Raw genomic sequence first — 22,055 nt, 5'->3', positions numbered from 1 at the left:
GGAATACACACGGAAGGCAAAAAGGCGGGAATCTGCTTCTTAAATTTAACATGTGATTTATTTACAATTAAATGCTGGGATAAGACGAGACAAACACAACAATCAATAAATAAGAGGGAATGAACCAAGCTGTGGACAGACATGAATAGGCATGATGGGACATGCAAACATATGTACAAAATAACTAAATAAAGCATAACCCTCTAATGGCACTGAAATACCAGATTCTTACATGAACAAAGGGGCAGGTGAGGAATTGAGGCAGGCACAAAGCTGGTGGTGTGCAGGCTGCTGGCACACAGGGCTGGTATGGCTCAGGTTTGACAGGGTTGCAGAGTGATGCAGTGGAGGTGAGGGACTGTGAGAAGATGGTGACCAAGCAGAGGGAAAGATAGAGATGTTTTTATCCGGGTGTTGAAGCTCCAAAAGGTGAGAATTAGTGTGGTCACGGCCCTAGTCGCCGCTGGAGCCACTATTGTGGGTGGCGGGTCACGTCTTTGGCTGCTGCTTCTGTCTTTGGCTGAAGATGGGCGTGCCATCTTCCTAGCATCCCGTGCCATCTTCTGTCCCATCCTGTGGGCAGGCCAAATAAAAAAGTTTCCACCCTTCTCCAGGGTTCTACAGCCCATCTCGCTCCCATGGCCTGCAGTCCACTAGTCAAACAGTTTATAATGTCCAGAGAGCGCTTTTTCAATTTAAAATTCCACAAGTCCTCACCTGACCTCACCTTTACAGAAGGTTTTACACAACAATCTCACTGTCTGCTCTATAATGGACGCTCACTGCATCGTCAGTGTATGCTTTACAATAACACTTGCCTCTAGACCAGTGTTTCTCAGCCGGGTTTGCCAAATGACCCACCTATCTGGTATTTGGCCGCTGCTACTCCATATTATCCCTACAAGGGTTAAAAAGCATATAGGAATGGGGATTTAAAAAAAAAACACTTTACTGGGGAAAATGCTAGGTTTATTGAAGTACCCTTGGGGGTCATGACCCACCGTTTGAGAAACAATGCTCTCGACAAATAGCTGTCTGATGCAAGGGGAATCTAACATATGTGATCACATGGCCCATGCTAATGGCTTAGCGTGATCTAGCTATTGATAGATAGATAGATGGATAGATGCATAGATAGAACCCTCCCCCCTTCAATAGTTTGTGAGCAGTAAGGACACCTTGTTTTGGTGTCCTGTTTATTGATCTCTCCTATGCCGGAACTATATTTGGAACACTGGTACTGCTCGCTAGTTGTTTTATTGCATGATTAAATTTTCTTGGGGAATTGTAGGTTTATAGGATTAGCCACTTACGGTTTGGGATATTCTTTGCCAATTGCCTTACAGATTGGTTTTTAGGATATTTGGTGGCACTCTTCTACCTTAATTGTTTTTCTGTTTTGTGTTTGATCTCTTGCATTGTCATAAAGTCGGTGCGAAGGTTTTCTGGTTTTCAATTCAAACAAATGCTACATCAAGAAGATAGACATCACCTTTTTCGGTAATGTTTACGGCAGACAAGAAATACAATAAATAATTCTCAAAAAGGATTCTGAATTCCTATGGGAGCGGCACCATCAAATTGTATTTGACCACATCACATCATCCCCAATATACCCAAAATCAAATGGATTCATCGAGTGTCAGGTCAAGAAGGTGAAATCCATCCACCGCAAATCAAAAACTGCAGGTAATGACTTTCATCTAGCACTGCCAGCTTGGCATTCCACAACGATGAGCAACACCTTGGCAAGTCCTGCTCAACGACTAAAGGGGAGAAAAGTTAAATCACTATTACCAACCAAAATTGCCAAACACACATGACAATGAAACCTTGTACACGAGGAGATGGAGTGGTGTCGCCACTCACGAAAATTCCACCACAATCGTCATGCTTGGGCACAGGAAATGTGGTGCCTCTACCCTAGACAACGGGTTCACATTCAGAACTACAACCACCATTGTTGGGAGCTGGCTACAGTCCTCTCCACATGCAAAGAGCCTCACTCACATTTGCTTGTATCACCAAATGGTCAAACATTCCGATGCAACTGAATTCACATTCAGGAGCTTTCAGCTCGTTCAATACCAGCAGCATCTGCTGCAGCCATTCTTCCTTTTCCAACATTCCAATTAAAACCCAAGCCTATCTTCCCAAACTAAGAGTCTATTAAATTGCAGCAGACTATCTGTGGAAGGTTATGCATGCCTCCATGGGCCTTTCCCAGTTTTTTGTTTCCAACAATTTCCATTTAATACCATAACTTTCCACAGATGCTCCAGTGAGTCGTCTGGTGGGTGGTATTCTATTCCCAGTCCGTGCAGTTTGACCCGCGTCACACACCAGCATGGCAGGTTACCACAGTCTGGATGTCCTAGAGCCTCAGGGAGAGGCTGCTGGACCGCATGCCCGGATGGTCACCTTCTCATGTCTTCACTGGTCCTTGTGGTGCTGCCACCAATGCATGGCCCACAGCACCTCTCCCTAGTAGTCCTCACATTGCACCTGTCTTACACCCTCCAGGATCCAGTGACTCCAACAGCCTGAGACCAACACTTGGGCAGCTCCCCGATGGAATAGGGAAGCCCAACTCCTCCTCCAGTACCCAAGTGGGCCCGGGTCGTACCACACTGGTGCTGTCTTGTGTTTCCCACTTTCACTCAAGGCCAGCCACCTTACACCCTCAATTTCCCAATTAACACGAGCAGCCAGCTGCCCATAACTCTCAGCATCTATTCCACAGTAACAAACATATTTTAAAAACAACCCAGGCTCAGTCTGACACCTTAAAACAATGCCCTTTATTTTGCTAATCACACAACACTCTCCAATACTAGTTTGCAAACCTCGACGGACGCAGCCTCACTCACCGGCATGGCTCCAGTCTCACTCCCACAATGTTCAGGCTCAATCACCACTCAACGGCTTTGGTTTGAGAACCTGCACATACACCAGAGCTGGCATCGGACCAGTGTCGGACTCGGAATCGGACTACATCCTGTTGGTCCTGGGTGTGTAAGCAGGACTCCTGCAGGGTTTAACTGTGCACCCATAAACACTATCCCTCACATGACGACGGATGTTACCTCACACACCATGGGGTCTATTTGCTTCTCCCTCACCACTAATCCCTCTAACTGTCTTGTCTCGTGGAGTGCCTGTTTCTCCCGAAGTATAGCGACATCCAACTTCATTAATTGCTTCACTACGCCCCCAGTGGTGTTTATAATAGAGGACATGGAATTGTCCCCCTCATTGGAGAAAGACCCTCTCGTTTTCAGGCCGTTGGTGGGCCTCTGGTTGGCAGCAAGTGCCCCGGAAGCATTGACAGAAAGAGAGTGGTATTCATATGTGTGGGGAAATTGCATGCACTGTCAGGGTCGCCCAGATAGCTCAAATGGCAGAGCACTGGTACGGTTCACCAGAGGACCTGGGCTTGATTCCTGGCCTGGGCATGTAATTTTGCCACATATATCAATTTATTCCTATCTCTTCGAGAACTTTATTAATCTCCCTCTGATTCAGCCCCAATGCTCGCAAAAGACAATATTATGATGCTGTTATGAAGACCCATGCAGCAACTTCTACAACATAGCGTGGAACAGTCTTCTAGCTTTTTTTTAGCTCACCTGGAATGAAGTTCAGGGGAGCTTAAGCGATGGCGCGTCGTCAGTCCCTCAGTCCGTCAGTCCGTCAGTCCATCCGTAAACACTTGAAACTTTTTCTCAGAAACCGCTGATGGGATTGCGACCAAATTTGGCACAAATTATACTTGTTGTGTTGTAAATAAAGTTTGTTCACGGCATTACAAAAAAATCGTGGTTTAAGGGTGTCTACCGGGGGTCAAATTGGATCCAGGTTTGACCCCCCAAAATAGGAATTTGCTTTTTCATCTGAAACTACACACGCAATTCCGATGAAACTTAATCACAACCTTCATCATCCGTGATGTACCAATGTTTGCTCAAGGCATTTGAAAAATTGGGGTCTGAGGAGGTAAACGGAGTGGGAGGGGTGGGGAGTTTCCCCCCAAAAATAGGTATTTTTTTTATTTGTTTGTTTAAAGTCTTATGATTATGTTAGTATGATTCTACATGCTGCCCTGTCTTCTAGCATCCATTGACATTGGTTTAAAATACCTTTGGTCGGTGCAGTATACTGTTTATTCTACCAGGTGAGCACCAGTGGTATTGCACCTATGTTTTCAATTCTTGAACTAGGTTTCCATACTACTTATAAATCTTGTATTAATTATGTTGTTTATTTATTAAAGACTCATGGTACTGTGAGTTCAATCAAAATGCATGTTTTGCCAGTTAATTACAGAACTGAGAACTAACTATGTATGTCTGGGCTCTTCCACATTGTACGAATTACATCGGTTTATATTCTCAAATCTTCCAGATCTGTTGCTGCTTCCCAATGTTGTGCAGAGTCTAGTAGACCTATAATTGGGGTTTTGCACTTCACAGTTATACTTTGGTGCTCCGGTGTTTTCTGCCCAGATCTTCTTATGAATGCTGTTGCAAACTCCTTCACTTTCTGTGAATTGGCTTTTTATACTGCCTCACATAAATACACTTTGAAATACCTTCTTGAGGACCCTATTTTGACGCCATGTATATCCTCCCATTGCAAAGGACACTATACTTGATGACAAAATATGTTCCAGCCTCTGCATATCTACCCCTGCATAAGAGGGAGGACATTTATCCTCATTTATCTTGGACCACCGTCCATCGCACTAAATTTACTTGAGATGAGAGCAGATCGCAAACAGCTCTGATGATATAACTGTGTCTCATAGGAGGGATATAACAGATATCACTCCACGTAAGCGATCGTTGGAGTGTGCACACATAATCCCAAGACACATATTGACCTTGCTGAGTCTGCTGTACAGTTTTCTGGATTCGTAAATTATCTTCCTCATTTTTGATCTCTTGGATGACGATGTCCTTTTTTCTCGTTTTTACTCACCTTTGACCACAGCCGAGTATTGACTTCACCAAATCCAAATCCCTTTGTACCACTCTGTGTATGGCCAATCACTTCTTTCAATTGCAGTGATTGCTTCGCTGCTTCAACTGCTCCCTCAACCTTCCATTCATGACCTGTTTTAGGATCTGCCTCTGTATTGCGAACTTTCTCATCTTTTTACTCTTGTAGCATCATCAGTAGGAGGGCCTTTCCTGTTTTATACTCTTTCACCGAGTATGTGAATAGTAATATCCCCACACCCCCCTCTATATATATATATATGCACTAGTGGGGTATGGTTATGCATTATGTAAGTGATAACACCGTGCTTCGTATGTAGGTCACCGACATCCTGCTACATATAAATTTAGGTTAATTTACTTATTTTCCGAGCACGATGCCGGTTTTTACATAAATTTTCGTTCAGAATTTTATTTCACAGTTTACAGTTATTTAAATTAGAATTTTCAAATGCTAGATATTGATAGAGGTTTTTTTTATGGACGCGTTCATGGTTTCTTTATTTAAATTTTCATTATGCCATGAACAAATGTCATCACATCACGGGTGATGAACAAAACGTTGTTGTCAAGGTTCATCGAAATTGTATGTGTAGTTATTTTGGGGAGCAACCCCCCCCCCACCCCCCTCCCCGGTAAATCCCCTCAGGGACCAGATTTTTTTTTAAATGTCGTGAACAAGGTCAAGTTTCATCAGACATGCATGTGTAGTTTCTGAGAAGACGAAAGCAAATACCTACTTTAGGGAGCAACCCCACCCCACCCCCACTCTCCCCCCACCACGCCCCTTAAATCCCCTCAGGGCCCGATTTTTAGCTCACCTGGAACGCAGTTCAGGTGAGCTAATATGATGGCACTTTGTCCGTCCGTAAACACTTGAAAAACTTCTTCTCCGAAACCGCTGAAGGGATTGTGACCAAACTTGGTACAAATGATATTTGTTGTATTGTGACTAAAGTTTGTTCACGGCATTAAAAAAAAATCGGGGTCTAAGGGAGTTAACGGGGTCAAAGTGGATCCAGGTTTGACCCCCCAAAATAGTTATTTGCTTTTTTTCTCTGAAACCACACACAATATTTCGATGAAACTTAACCACAACCTTGACCACCCGTGATGTACCAATTTTTGTTCAAGGCATTAGAAAAATTGGTGTCTTCAGAGGTATGAGGTATACGGGGTTGGGGAAGGGTGCACCCCCCAAAATAGGTATTTTTTTGTTTGTTTGTTTAAATCTTATGATTATGTTAGTATGATTCTACATGCTGCCCTGTCTTCTAGCAACCATTGAAATTGGTCTAAAATACCCTTAGTTGGTGCAGTATAATGTTTATTCCACCAGGTGAGCGCCAGGGGTATCGCCCCTATGTTTTTTAATGTCGTTAACAATCTTTGGTACATCACAGGTGATGAAGTTTGTGGTCAAGTTTAATCGGAATAATGTGTGTAGTTTCAGAGGAAAAAGTAATTTCCTATTTTGGGGGGTCAATCCTGGATCCACTTTGACCCCCGGTATACTCCATTTGACCCCAATTTTTTTAATGCCTTGAACAAACTTGAGTTGCAGCATATCAAATATAATTTGTGCCAAGTTTGGTCACAATTCCATCAGCAGTTTTGGAAAAGGAGTTGTAAGTGTTTACGGACTGACGGACGGACTATGCGCCATCGCATAAGCTCCCCGGAACTATGTTCCAGGTGAGCTAAAATGGGTGGTGAGCAGGTGAGCAAGTGCCAATGAAGGGAAAAACCTGCACAGACAAGTGATTGAAGTAATACAGATGTGTGCTATCCCTCTTCCGGTCTCTATTCCTTGGAGCATCGTTGGCTGCAGGTGCAGTAAATGCCACGTAAAGCCTGATGCACATCGTTGCAGCAGACTGGTCAGGTAGTGGGTATGATGACGGTTGTACTTGATATCCAAAGTGGACACACCTGTCTGTAGATGCTGTGCAGTGATGCCTCAATTGGTGCCACCCCCGACTTTCATTGGCACATTTATTCACGATATAGTGCTGCCCAGGCTGACCTTCAGGTGCGGTTTGATATGTAAGTGACCTTCTCATAGCCTTAGCCATAAGGCAGTGGGGATCCGTTACCCTGGACAAGGGGCCCAGACCAGGTACTGTCAGCCCGATCCAGCTGAGCCTGGGACTCGCATAGGGCAGGGACGTCACTCCGAGGTAACTGAAAAACCGCTACCCTGCTACTATATATATATATTTACACACACACACACACACACACACACACACACACACACACACACACACACACACACACACACACACACACACACACACACACACACACTAACTTTTTTCACACCCTGCATATGGGACATGGATGGAAGGTAGATCATGTCTGTATCAAAGTGTTGCAAACCTAATCGGTTGGTTTTGTTTTCCAATTTTGCCCCGAGACATGTTGGTGACATTAGTGGGAGGGTTTTCTATGGTCCCATCAGAAAAATAAGTTTTCTTTCACTTTTTATGGTTACTCCTAATTGTCCTGTTTGTGGGCAGTGGGAGGATGTTTTTCTATGCTTTTTATTTCCCATGCTTTTTGCTGTTGTTTTCAGTCATCTAAACCCTTGCGCTGAGGTACTGGCTGCATGTTTCTCTGCCTCTAAATTATATTTTGGGATATTGTTAAATGTCTTGGTAAACAGGTAGATCTTGTCATTAGTCTTACTCGCAACGGTACCCAAACTATGGGCGGGGCTTCAATTGGGAGGCCCAAATGAAAAGGCAAAATATCAGAAATTGAAGGCTTTTATTTTATTTTAAACGATTTGTATAAACATCCGTTAAATCAAATCGCACGCAAATCATCAAAATCTAAACAGTATTTGTAGAATTTCAATAAAAGCCACATCACTGTTCATATCGGTAAATATTATTCCATCGTGTTTGGAAAAACTGAAAAATTGGAAAATTTGAAAAATTTTCCTCATTGGAAAAACAATATAGCCAATTTTACTCCAGGGGGTCCCTGATAACCCACCCACAATTTCGTTGCGATCGGTTCAGCCGTTTTTGCGGTACCTGGGAACAGACAGACAGACATTTGGTGAATTATAGGAAGATGTATACGTTGACCAAGCGGTGATTTATGCAGATTTTTGATGAGGCACCTGGGTCGACTCTTATTAACTCTCCCAATTATTCCCACCTTCTTGTGGGATCATTTGGAATGTTTATGGCAAAGCCTTTCATGAATATATGGATTCACCAGTCCTGACGTTCGAGGGAATGTGTCAGAGGATTTTATGTTCAGGATGCCTGAAATCCCTCGCCTACTCTTTGCGAAAGACACCATAGGATATTTAACATTCACCAACAACAATTGGTAATTTTCTCCACAAAGTGTCTGTATCCATATATCGTTTAATTATCCTCGCATGAGGAGAGGGTATTGCATTTGAGTCCGTTCGTTACTTGCAAAATCGAAGATTTTTCAAGTATATTGGTCGGTTGTGTTTGTGGTTCTGTCTGTCTGTTTGTCTGTCTGTCTGTTTGTTTGTCACCGGCCTACAGGTCACAATTTTCAACCGATCTTCACGAAACTTCACCAAGTGGTAGAGTTGGTCAAAAGCAATAAGCCTCTTGTTTTTGGGGTCAATAGGTCAAAAGGTCAACATAGGCCAAAGGTCACCAAATTTGCTAAATTTCGAAAATCCTCAATTTTCATCCGATTGACTTGAAATTTGAAGACCACTTGCATATCTGGTCACTGAATTCAACCACCAAGTTTTTTTGAGGTCAACATAGGCCAAATGGTCAACATAGGCCAAATTTCTAAAATCCTCAATTTTCATCCAATTGACTTGAAATTTGAAGAGGACTTGCATATCGGGTCACTGAATTCAACCACCAACTATTCATGAGGTCAACATAGGCCAAATTTCTAAAATCCTCAATTCTCATCCAATTGACTTGAAATTTGAAAAGGACTTGCATATCTGGTCACTGAATTCAACCACAAATTATATTTTTGGTGAAAATAGGCCAAAAGGTCAACATAGGCCAAATTTCTAAAATCCTAAATTTTCATCCAATTGACTTGAAATTTGAAGAGGACTTGCATATCTGGTCACTGAATTCAACCACCAAGTATATTTGAGGTCAACATAGGCGAAAAGGTCAACATAGGCCAAATTTCTAAAATCCTCAATTTTCATCCAATTGACATGAAATTTGAAGAGGACTTGCATATCTGGTCACTGAATTCAACCACGTATTATAATTTAGGTAAACACAGGCCAAAAGGTCAACATAGGCCAAATTTCTAAAATCACCAATTTTAATTTGATTCACTTGAACTTCTAAGAGGATTTATATATATGGTCACTGAATTCAACCACCATCTATTTTTGAGGTCAAGAGGCCAAAAGGTCAACAGACGCCAAATTTTTAATATCCTCAATTTTCATCCGATTGACTTGAAAATTGAACAGCATTTGCACATTGAGTCACTAAATAGGGAAACTAATTATTTTTGAGGTCAAAAGATCAAAGGTCAACTCAAGGTCAACCTTCCAAAATCATCATTTTTCATCTGAAAAATCGTCACTTTTCATCCTGTTGACCCGAGCTTTGATCAAGATTGTAAATTTTAATCTTCATGAAATGGACAATTTGCTGTATCATTGGAAAACTTTTTTGGGGTGGGGGGTGGGGGGGGGCGGCGGATTTTGCAAGTATCGTGCTACGCATGACGTCTTCTTGTTTGTCTGTTTGTCCGCACAGAATAAATATGATTTTCTCTGCAACCGTTGGTCCGATTGATAGGAAATTTTCACCATAGGTGCAACTCCACCTGTAGAATTTTGTAATGATAATTATGACGTCATAGGTCACGTGGTTCGGCCGCCATCTTGGAAAAACGGAAAAACTTTGCACCTCTATATCACCAAAAGCGCTGAATAGAAAAAATTGAGACATGGCTCATTGTAAAGAACACTCCATGGGGAATAAAATATGTTCATGATGAATAAAATATGTTCATAGGTGCCTCCATTATGATGTCATAATTCGACAAGTACAAAACTTCATCCTATCAAGATGAAATTTCTTGAGCGTCATCTTGGGATAAATTAGTGGAGAAAAATAATAATGATGTCATCGGTCACGTGGTTTGGCCGCCATATTTGTTTTAACACAGAAGCCTTAAAAACCACTGAAAACACGTCCTGGCGAGGGTCTGCAATCTCTGATTGCTCTTTCTTGTTTATAGATTGATTTATACAATTTTAATTTTTTATCTTTCCCCAAATTAATTGAAACTGGACCTTATCATACTCAGTCAAAGACAGTTGATCATCCTGCATTTCTTTGGAGTAACAAGATTTGTCCTGAACTGTAGGATGAATAACTGGACGTGTTGGCGAAGGCTATGATTGATTGATGGACAGTTTGAACAATGGATGAAATCAACAGATTGGACATGGTTGGGAGGTAGCTGATGCCATGGGAAGCAAGGAGAAGCTGATGTTGTGGGTGCTAACCCTTCATTGGAGCACACGAAGCTTTAACTCCTGAAATGTCAGCTTCTCCTTGCTTCCCATGGCGGTTAGCATGTACTCAATCAACATCCCGTTGATGTCATCAATTTCTCATGAACTGCTTAAATGGAGCTGTTGTTTTTCTCTCACACCGAAGGTTGTTGTTTTTTGGGGGATCTATCTCCACAAAAATTGTATGGGATAATTAAATGAATGACGTCATCAATCACGTGGCTCGGCAGCCATATTGGATTTTTTTTTTTTCGTTTTTGTATACAAGATAGAGGCTTGTGTAAGAGCTAACATCGATCACAAAAAGACAAACTGACACATAAAACATAAAACATGATAAAGGGAGCAGGAGAAAAGATGGAGAGAGAGAGGGAAGCACACAAGTACATCATTTGAGAGCAGGGACATCGGGAGATCTGTGGGAGGGAGAGGGCTTGGGGGGAGGAGGCATGGGATGGGGTGGGGGGGGGGCAGGGTGGGAGAGGTAAAAAAGAAAACACTTGGACACTGCTAGGACTTCCAAGAAAGAAGTCAGTATTTCAAAAAAGTGGATCTGGGGTGAATTAATGGAGGTAGAAAAGATCAAGGTTTTGGATGGGGGAAGATAAGAGATGGTGGTGAACAGCTGTTTGAAAGACCTGGAGGGAGGAGTGGGATTGAAGAGAGTGAGGGAGTTTGTTTCAGAGGTGGGAGAAAAGAGAAATGAAAGAGTGAAGGTGAATAGAGAGTCTTGATTTTGGCAGTTTAACCATAAGAGGGTTACAGGCAGATCGTGTGCGACCTGTAGGAATATTTGGGGGACAGAGCACAGACAGAGCTGGGGGAGCTAGGCCGTAGAGGAGTCGGTAGAAGACAGAAAGACCACCAACCTGCGGTGAGTGAGTGAAAGGCCCTCGGAGTTAGCTTCATCGCGAGAGATTCCAATGATTCTGAACGCTTTGGTTTCAATAGCGTGAATCCGAGCTAGGTGTGAGGCAGGAGCACCAGCCCAGAGGGGAGAGCAGTATTCCATTGAGCTGCGGATGAAAGCCTTGTATGTGGTGAGGAGCTCAGGTGTGCCAAGGAAGGACTTCGCACGAAAGGGGATGCCCAGTCGACGACTGGCTTTGGAGGCCACCCTGGAAATGTGTATTTTCCAGGAAAGATCATGGAAGATAGTGAGACCCAAGAGCTTGAGTCACAGAACTTCTTGGATAGGATTGTTGAGAAAGTAGATCAAGTAAAATAAGTCGGATGTCTGGAATATTGATTTTTGGATTCAAGTTCCCAATGCTTTTCTTTATACTGTTCATTCATCATGCTCATTTGCTCATGTTGGTTGGATTTTTAGCCATTGTTAGTATTTTTTACATTTAATTTGTTGCCTAAAAACACAAAATTGATTCTGGCAGATGTCCAAATCACTTTGCTTGTTCACGTCACATGCTTAAAATGACATTTGACATTTCACCTTGGGTCAAGGTAAGTAAAGTCAAGTACATGTCAAAGGTCAGTTAATATCAAGAACATGTCAACAGAAAACAATAAGCAACATATTTTTCCAGTTTAGGATCCAGCAGAACACATTTGAGATGGTACCTAATGATTGGCATTCAATAATAATGCGAAGTGATGGGATTTACGTGTATGGTGAAGACTTTATGTTAATTATACATATTTTTTCTCTAATTAGGTCATTTGCTTATTAATTTGCATATTGCAAACATCTGAGTAGGCAAATGACAAACAAATGTCATAATCAACGTTCCTTGTGAAATTTGCCACATTTTGGTACCAAGGTCGATATACTTTGAATGAAGTATGGTCACCATAATGACGTTTGAACTTTGACCTTGAGTCAAGGTCACTCAGGTCAACAGAAAAAAATGGCGACATCATTTTTCCGATTAGTAGGACCCAGTAGAATACATTTATAGTGGTTGGCCAAAATTAACATGAACTGCACACAAACTTGAAATTGAGTACATAGACCCCCCCACTATGAAGTGAGGGCGTGGATCAGAGAAAGGAGAAAGAGTTAAATGAGATGGAGGAAACTAGAATTGGAAAGGCGAGTTTCGGCTGGAGATGGAAGGAAGAGGTGGAAGAAAAGGAGATGAAGGGGGCGGGGCGAGACAACAAGCACACGTGGGGGCCCGCTAGGATAGCAATAATAAAAAGAAAAGTTTTTTTTGGGGGTGGGGATTTAAAATGTTAGACAAAGGGTAGATGTTCGGGGAAGTTTGGGGGAGAAGATAAAATCTAAGAAATAAGCAATACAGCGAAGGAAAGAACTTAAATTCACAAAACACCGATTGGGGGAGGGAAGCCCTCGAGAGACCAGGCTGCGCACGCGGTGCGAACAGAAAACAATTAATTATACACAAGTTTGCATGAATTGCAAATCAACAATAACTAGAAACACACAGGAGCACATGCACAATAAAATAACGAGTGGAAATTTGATAAAGACACGGATGGAAAAAATACTTTAACTTTGATGCAGAGATCGAAGTCACTTCCTTGCTCGAGGGGCCGGAAGCGGAACTGAATACCGGAAGCAGATTGAACATGAATACACGTCATCAATTAACCGCACAGACACAGCAGCTAATAAACGCCACACAAAATACACCACACAATCAAGTACTGGTGAGGGTATGCAATCCCTGATTGCTTTCTTGTTTTCTTCTTTTCATTGCCTCCTACTTATTTTCCCAATAACTCCTTCTTCTTCACTATTGATTCCTTCTGCTTTTCTTTTATATTTGTCCATTCTTCATTGTTAAATTTGTGAATTTGTAATTTGCTTAGACGTTAGCAAAATGTTGAAATGTTTATGTACAAATGTATTTTTGCCAACATTTGCACTGATTGTCTTTAAAAAAAACTGTTAAAGATTAACCAATAAGTTGCATTGTTTTTTTCTCTCCTTCTTTTTCGTCTTCTTCTTCGCTTCACTGTCCTTTAAAAGGTGCAACGCACATGGTGACATCACTCTGCTTCGATTCCTCATCATATACACTCTTATTTAGTACCTGCTTCATAGATTGAAAACAGACAAAGTAGGGTATGTGGCACAGTTGTCATGAGTTATGTAGAAAATGGCAAAAAATTAGGATTACATAGGAAAAGTTTTATTTTGGATTACATAGGAAATAGGAATGTTTAAATACAGGGTGACCACAAAAACCGGTCCCAACATTGCCTCCAATAACTTTCTCCATAATAATGATATCTTCTTACTTTTTGCAGGTGCACAAAGCGGAGTTCGTGTATATTCAGCAGATTTAGACAAGATAGCCCCAATTTCTCAACATGTCATGGACAACCAAATAAAAATCGTTTTTAGTCGAAATCTACCTGGGAACAAAATCCTTCAAGAAAACTCAAACGGAGTTCAGGGTTAGATGCTTAATCAAGTACAACGTCTATCGAAGCCACAATCCATAGATGATCTCAAAACACAATAACAGACAAAATCCATTAAATCACCACAGCTGGATGTTTCAGAGTAATAAATCCAGGTTTGCCTGCAGCGTAGAGGCGGACATCTGGAGACTGAGCTCTAACTTCAATAAAATCAATGGCATTAAAGATATCCATCTGAAACTTTCCATAGTGATCATGCATCATGTGAAGCAAATGTTTACCAAAGAACGTGTCGTTTGTAATAAAACAAGAATGACAGCACTGTGTTCACAAACTGCGACAAAATCAGGTAACGGGCCAATTAGGAAACACGCATTTAAAGCACTCTTAAAATATGAGCATCGTGAATGGGAAACACACATTTAATGTGCTGTTAAAAAAATTGAAGTCAACCCCTCACCTTGCGTTCTGATGTACCTTGAGTACAGACGGGCTTGATTAAACCTTACTATCATTCGACATATGATATGATTCGATTGTTTGGGGTCCTGTAGCAGCATCATTTTGCCTTTCATGTTACAATATGTAAATATGCTTGAGCTTGGGTTGATCATGGGTTTTCCAGAACTGGGTGCAACCGGAAGTGAGATGAGCGGGTATGGTTGGTCACGGTTGGAATAACGGATTTAACTAGGATTTTGAATGCCTCGGACATTCATAGTCTTTCCACGCTGAAGCCTCTCAACGGCAATAACACTCGACCCAAACAAAGCCAATGGAAATCTGATGCAACAAACCCGGGCAGTGTATAATCAGCAGAAGCCTACAGGCCTAATGTGTTTATAGGCCCACCAGGAAACAAGATGGTAGTCATATAATTTTGTCTTGGCACTATGGTGGGTGGACTCAAGCGAACGATGGGGGTGTGGTCCAGCAGCTGTCTGACCAATGAGTGCACATTTCAAAAATCGACCCAAAACAAGAACCCCCCCCCCCCTCCCCTTCCCACGCCTCCTGCCCCCAAGCCCTCTCCCTCCCACACTTCTCCCTGCTCTCAAATGTTGTGGTTGTGTGCTTCCCCTTCTCTCCCCATCTTGTCTTGTCTTGTCTTGTCTTCCGCTCCCTCTTTTTGTATATTTTGTTTGTCTGGTTGATTTGTTTGTGAAATAAATGTTAGCTCTTTCACGAGCCTCGATTCAGTATACAAAAAAAAAAAAACCCAAAAAAAACCCCCCAACAACAGAGTCATCACGTGGTGTTGGCCTAATGGTTAGGGTGGTGGGCTTGGGATCCTGAGGTCCTGAGTTTGAATCCCGCTGAGTTAATGCCATGTGGGGTTGATTCAGCCTGTCATCCTTCAGAGTTCGGCAAAATGAGTACCAGATAACTGGTTATCAAGAGGCATTGCATCAGTGGCAGATGTGCCCACAGAAAAATGGTGCAACCAGCAGCTATATTAAAAAATAATAAAGGTTTATTAAATTGTATGGGTACCATTTTGTTGTGGTCACCCACGCCTAACTTTATTGAAAAACACTTGTGCTCTTAAAAACTAGTCTTCACAGACAATGGTTTATTTACTCAGAAACCGAACGTTGTGAATGGGAAAGTGAATATTAAGATGGATATATGGTTTGACAGAATTTTAGATAGTCTGCAGCCATGGATGAGTAATTCCCTCTGGAAATATTTGATGGACTTGACAAGCTCTGCTGCTGCTTGTCATCTTTATATTCTCATCTTCTTCTCATCTTCTTCTCATCTATGACTCAAGGTTAGTTTGAAAATTTATTTACAACACAAATAATTTAATAAGTAAATCAAAAGAACGAAACATTTGATGCTCATTATAAGCTCTAATTAATTATTTATTTGTCTATATTTACTTTGTCAAAATAATTGAGTATCTTGGTAGGAATTGATTTTTATTACTCTGTTTTATTTGATATCGATTCCCCCTGTTTTGTGCTGGAGGAATATGGAAAACTGTTTGCAGTTAAAATGTGTAGCGGAGATCTGATTGCACTCCAATAGCTTCACCTTTATGGAGGGGTTAACTTTTGTTTCTATTCAAACCCTCATAAGTATAACATTCTCAAATCGTCTGGGTTTTATGCTGAATACGCAGCAGGAAAATTAATTGCTTATCAACTCAGCAGCCATTTTGGCCTGCCAGCGAGTTTGTTTTGAAACTATCTTTTGTTTTAAAGTTTTTCTTCAGTTAGTTTTACCTTTATCACATTCAAAATGGGACTAATATATAAAGCTGTTGTACCCCCCTGGCTTTTTAAAAATTTGACCAATCATTTGTCAGCATGTACTGTATCTATAAACCACCTTTGGAGGCCATTTTTCCCCGCATAGCAGGGGTTGGCCTTTATTCTGGCACGGTGGTCCCCTTTTTGAAGCAATGTTTTATGGCCGGATGCCCTTCCTGCCGCCAACCCTGTTAGTTCACCTCTTGTGACGCACTGAGAACTAACAGTGAACTGGTACTCAATTTGCGCAACCTCAGAAGGACGACAGGCTGAGTTAACCCCGCTGGTGTTAATTCAGCGATCAACTGGGATTCGAACCCAGGATCCTAGGTGTCCCAGGCCAACACCCGAACCGCTAAGCCAACAGCAAACTGTACTTTATCTATACAATGTTAAAAGAATACATCTGAATTTGTTTCTAAAGCCTCCTATTTTTTTGGCATCGTCATCAAAAGTAACATAATCCTTAACATTATTTTGCTACCACTGCTAAGACCTGTCCTCATTATAGTTATATCAACACATAGAACAAAACCTTTTCATATCTACCCTTCGTAAATCCCCAGCGTGTGACATTCCTTATCACCGACTTTGTCGTCATACGAATAATATTCATTATTCAAACACAGCAAGCAAGATGAAATCATATTCGAGGTTGACCTGATTCTGCCACATATTTCCGGGCATCATGCTGATGCTGGTCTTGCATTGCAAGACAATTTGTTTCTGTGCGGAAAGCAAAATGTCCACAGGCAAAATCGTCTACTTGTGTCAAAAAGTTGTTAATGTTACATTTAAGTTGTGTTAATGTTAATGTTACATTGTTAAAAGTTGTTACCCTTTTTCGATGGCTTTCTTAATTTATAATGAGAATTTTTCTTGCTCGGTTAATGCAGATTCTCGAGTTTACATTTGAGAGCTTTGCATGCACCGGACACATCATTGTCATATTCAGTTATTTGGAGTTTCATAAACATGTCCCATTAGTGGGGAATCTGCATTTCAAAGCTATAGACACTCCACGTCATTCACATTTGTCTTCTGCTCGTGCGGATGATATAAATGCTCCAACTGCTGAAGCATTACCACATACCTAACTTTCTCTGCCACCTTCTCAATAGTTGTCACTTTCATCACAAACATCATAACCTCAAAGTTATATTTCCATTATGATCCTGAGTGAAAAGCTCAGAGTAACAATTTTTGTAAAAGCTCGATCACCCACTCCAGTGATGTTTTAATAAACCTTTTGGATGAAACATTATAATCTAACTTAATAACTCCATGCTCATAAGTCATAACACTTGTGCAAACATTATCAGCAAACATTGAGTATCGGCAAACATTGAGTACACATTGATAAAAGTGTAACTAGAGAGTTCATAGATATAATCTGAACCAACATCTAATCGGCTTGGTCTTGTCACCTACCCCACTCAACCACCTAGTTATGTCATAACCTGTCAACAACTTTGAGAGATCCTGCTACATATCGTTTTTGACCACATCTCTCAATGGTGAAGGATCATTTGGAAAATTAAAAAAAATTCTCATATGCAGATCCGTATCTTCATCAAAATCGAATCAATTCGTTCTTGTCACACACCCGTCTTGTCCACCAAGTTTTGTCTGAATTCGTCCACAACTTTTTGAGAAATCATGCTATATGTATATCGCTTTTGGCCCTATATATATATATATGTGCATCGCTATATACTCCTCAGTTAAAATAAGCCCGTGCCTCTGTAGTGATGTGTGGTGAGGCAAACATAGCGAGCCGATTCACACTAGTACATATAATATTGTTGCGGATATGGGATTTGGCCTCCATCCATATCCGCTTGTAAATATTCCCCTATTTCCCCAATACTCCCCAACTATCCCCAATCCCCCATTCCCTAGTCCCATTGTCTGTAAACAACACTCTGTAGAACCGACCTTCCCCTTTTTCCCCCATTAAATGTCGTGCCCAGGTCCACCGCATCTCACGTAGACAACTTTCGGACATCTTGCTAGTTATTCTTAGTCTATGTCAGTTAAGGACTCGTTTCCATTAATTCTGACTCTTCGTTGCACCAGAATGTGATTGTATGGCACCAGTAGTGAGTTTAGGACCTCCCCATACCTCCTCCCATCTTCCTCATGAAACAACAACAACAACAACAACAACTACAACAACAGCGCGCGGGGAGTGTGCGTCCTCACTCCGGCTCGGTTAGCCGCCATTGCCCATGTGCTCCAGGTTACCTCCAGGTTACGGGGTTACCACGAAGGGGCTGGCTGTCAGCTCCTCGTCAAGGGCGGAGCCCGGTAACCCCCAGCACCCAATAAGAAGCGGCGGGCCGATTCCATCTGGGGCGGAGCTAACGAGCCGAGGGCATGTCACTCCCCGCCGGATATACGCAGCGACTTACCGGACGTGACGTGAGATGCGCCCCCAGCTTGGAAAGAGAAGTCGCCACCTCCGAGCGCTGAGAGACCTCCCGCATCTCTGGACCGGACCGGGTCGATTCTGCCCCTGAGCCAAGGTGCACCTTGAGCCTCGACTACCTGCCCTTCCTTGCCATCAATCCCTGTGTGAGTCAGTCTTGTCCTGTTTATCTGTGGTCTGTCAGGGCTACTATAAGACCGTGATTAAGTGCCTACCTTCCTATGCTGTCCCTCTTGTCCTTGTAATCTCAACGTTCCGAAATATTATAACCTCCTCCGGAGGTCTTGAGAACTGTACCCCTGGTGTCGTGTCATTTAACCCAGCCGTTGTGTCCTTTCCTTCATTGATCTAGCGTAGCGCGATTCGGCCAATGTTCGAGTATAATCGGGTAACTGTGCAGACGCGGTCATACCAAACCGCTCGGTAAACTAACATCCAAAACCGCGTCTGTAACATTTGGTGTCGGGAAGTGGGATTCGATCCGGAGCGCGTTTCACGCGCTCGAAATTATAACAGCGAAATTTAATTGTGTTTTACAAAAAAAATAAAAACCCGAATTTTGAAAGTCGCGCTATGGCAGACCAAGACGGCTGGGTTCCGGTAGAGGAGAGGGAAGCAGGGTCGATCCAGGACCAAAATGAGGGACAAGAGGAGAGCGAAGCAGTGAGGGTAGCAGATTCGCAAAATAGCGTCGTCGAGCACGAGGTTACGGGCGTGCAAAATGGCGCCTCGCACATGGCCACGCCGCCCGCGACCGTAGCAGCGCCGCTGGTGGATTCGAACCTTTTCTTCCTGCAAATGAGGGCCCTTATGGGACAAATGGGAGACCAAATTGGAGGTTTGAAAAACAGTATGGAGGCTCAGGGTGAGCGATTGGAAGCAAAAATGGGGGTAATGAGGGACGAAGCGAGGGCTCAGAGTGAGCAATTGGGGGTAATGGGAAACCAAATGGGGGTAATGAGGGACGAAGCGAGGGGTACCGGTGAGGGATTAGACAATAATTTTAAGGGATTAGACAATAATTTTAAGGGATTAGACAATAATTTTAAGGGATTAGACAAGAAATTTGGGAAATTAGACGATAGATTAGGGGAAATACAGGAGGGGTTAACGGGGGTAGAAAATAGAATGGCTGCCCAGGAGAATCAGATAGAGGGAGTGAAAAAGGGGTTAGAGGGGTTAGAAAACAGTATGGAAGGCAAATTGAGGGACATGAGGGACCAAGCGGAAAGGGAAGTTAAACAAATGGGGCAGCAGATAGAGGGGGTCAGAATGGGAGTAGAAACCAAACTGGATGCTCACAGGGAGGAAATGGAGCAGATGAGGGTGGCATCTGGGCAGGAGATGCAAGTGATGGGAGAGGAGATCAGAAGAGGGGTGAGTGAGGAGGTCGGAGGAGTGCGCGAGGAGGTGAGGCACTGTAAGGAGCGCATGGAGAAGGAGGTGAGAAAGGGGACTGTAAAATTGCAAGGGGGTATAGAGGAGTTGACGCTGGGAGTAGAACAACTGACAGTGGGACAAAAGGAGTTGGGGGACCAGGTAAAGAAGAACACAGCGGTAATAGAGGGTTTAAAATCGACACAGAAGGAGATGAAAAAGGACGTAGGGGTAATTAAAAAAGAGTGTCAGACGGTACATGAGGACCTGACGAGGAAAATGGACAAGGTGGTAGAGGTGATGGAGGTTAAAGAGCGGGAGGTGCGGGAGCACATAGAAAAAAATAAGGTGGAGTTAGAGGAAGAACTTAAAGGGGCGCACGAGGAGATGAAGGAGGTGAAGCAGAAATTAGAGGAAGTGGAAGAAGGGGTGAGCGAAATTAAGAAGCGACGGAGAGAGGATAAGAAAGAGATAAAGGAGGAAGTAAAAGAATTGGTCCAAAGTCTGTGTTCGGATCGTGATGATGTGCTCATTAACCGGATGAGGGATTCGCAGGTGATGGAGGAGAAGCGAAGAGGAAGAGGACCCGGTGTAAGTGGTGACCAATATGGTCGTGCGTATGATGCGCCAGGGGATTTAAGAAGCTTGGGGGTCGAGATGGACCCGGGTGTTCGTGAGAGGCCGTTGGTGAAGTGTGCGACAGGTCTGGTGTGCGAAAAAGGAGGTGTGCGAGAAAGTCCGACTCTGGGGTGTGTGAGGAAAAAGTGTGTGCCAAGGAGTGAAGGTGCTGGCGAGAGTGAGTCGGTCGTAGCGCGTGTGCGAGGGAGCACATGGAAGCGCGGTGTGGTGAGTGTTACAGAGGGTGTGACGGGAGAGTGTGCGCAAGGGTGTGCGCGAGAAAGGTGTGTGACGGACAGGTGCATGGGGAAAGAGTGCGCTGTCAAAGGCAAGGAAGAATGCACGCCTGTGGGGAGTGTTACAGAGGATGTAACAAGAAAGTGTATGCCTGTGGTGAGTGTTACAGAGGATGTAACGGGAGAGTGTGCGCGAGAAAGGTGTGTAACGGACGGGTGCATGAGGAAAGAGTGCGCTGTCAAGAGTAAGGGTGAGTGCGCTGTCAAGAATGGAGGTGAGAGTAGTGAGAGTGACAAGGAGCGTGAGTTGGTTGTGACAGGTGAGCGAGGATGTACACCTGGAATGGAAGGATGCACACCTGGAATGGTAGAGCGTGAGTGGGAATGCACGCTGGAATTGGTAGTGAGGCACGTGGTTGGGTGTGCGAGTGGGAGCACACCTGTGATTGTCACAGAGGAGGTGACCGAGGAGGGGGCGCGAAGAGGTGTGTTGGTGAGGTGTGCGAGCGGCGAATGTGTGCCAAGGTGTTCGGTGGTCAGGTGTGTGACCAAGGCTGTGAGTGGAATGAGAGTACCGAGGTGTGTAAGGAAAGGTACGAGGAGCATGGAGACGGCTGGATGTGTGAGCAAGGAACGGGCTGCGGGGTGTAAGCATGCAGGTGAAGCATCGACGTTAAACGGAGCAGCGGTTAGGTCGACTTTTAGCCGAATCGGGCCCTCGGTGCGTGCCGGGCCTCGCTTTGAACGGCCGCGTCTGTGCTCCACTAGGCGGAGCGGGCAGCCCGATAGGAAGGATCGTCATGGCGACCACTTTTTGTTGAGGCATACCGGCAGGTCGAGATCGGGCCATGGGATGGCTCCGTGCCGAGGTGGTGCGTGGGATCTCGGCCCGGGTAAGCCCCCGTCCCTGCCCCGAATGCGGGACATATCCAGCCGCTGGCACCAAACAACCCGCATTCATGGCTTGGCTTTACGAAGCCGGGCTTTGGACAGGAATTGGCGCACCGAGAGGCATTAGTGAGTAGACTGTGTGATGAGGTTAGTGTTTTGGCCCCAAAATTAGAGAAAAACAAAATTTGATGATTGGCAAAGGATGGGCAGTGATTGGAAAATTTTTGATTTGTTGAAATTTGATGTGCAAAATTGGTAGTGAGCGATGGGCCCGGTGGGTAAGGGGGGCATCCCTGCCACCCTTCCCATGGTGGGGCAAATGCGCAATAGATTATGGGGTGTATGGCAGTGAAAACTAGCCCGGGTGGGTTAGGTTAT

General features: G+C 43.5%; 1 protein-coding gene across 2 annotated transcripts in view; it reads left to right on the top strand.

Annotated features, from left to right (window-relative positions):
* LOC137432347 (receptor-type tyrosine-protein phosphatase-like N) overlaps window positions 1-22,055 on the top strand; it is a 237,834-nt gene that overhangs the window by 57,717 nt on the left and 158,062 nt on the right. The gene's annotated exons all lie outside the window — the stretch shown is intronic.

Source organism: Myxine glutinosa, chromosome 1, assembly GCF_964187855.1.
Source record: "Myxine glutinosa chromosome 1, kmMyxGlut1.1, whole genome shotgun sequence".
NCBI classification, from domain to species: domain Eukaryota; kingdom Metazoa; phylum Chordata; class Myxini; order Myxiniformes; family Myxinidae; genus Myxine; species Myxine glutinosa.
This window is presented reverse-complemented; position numbering and strand designations above follow the sequence as displayed.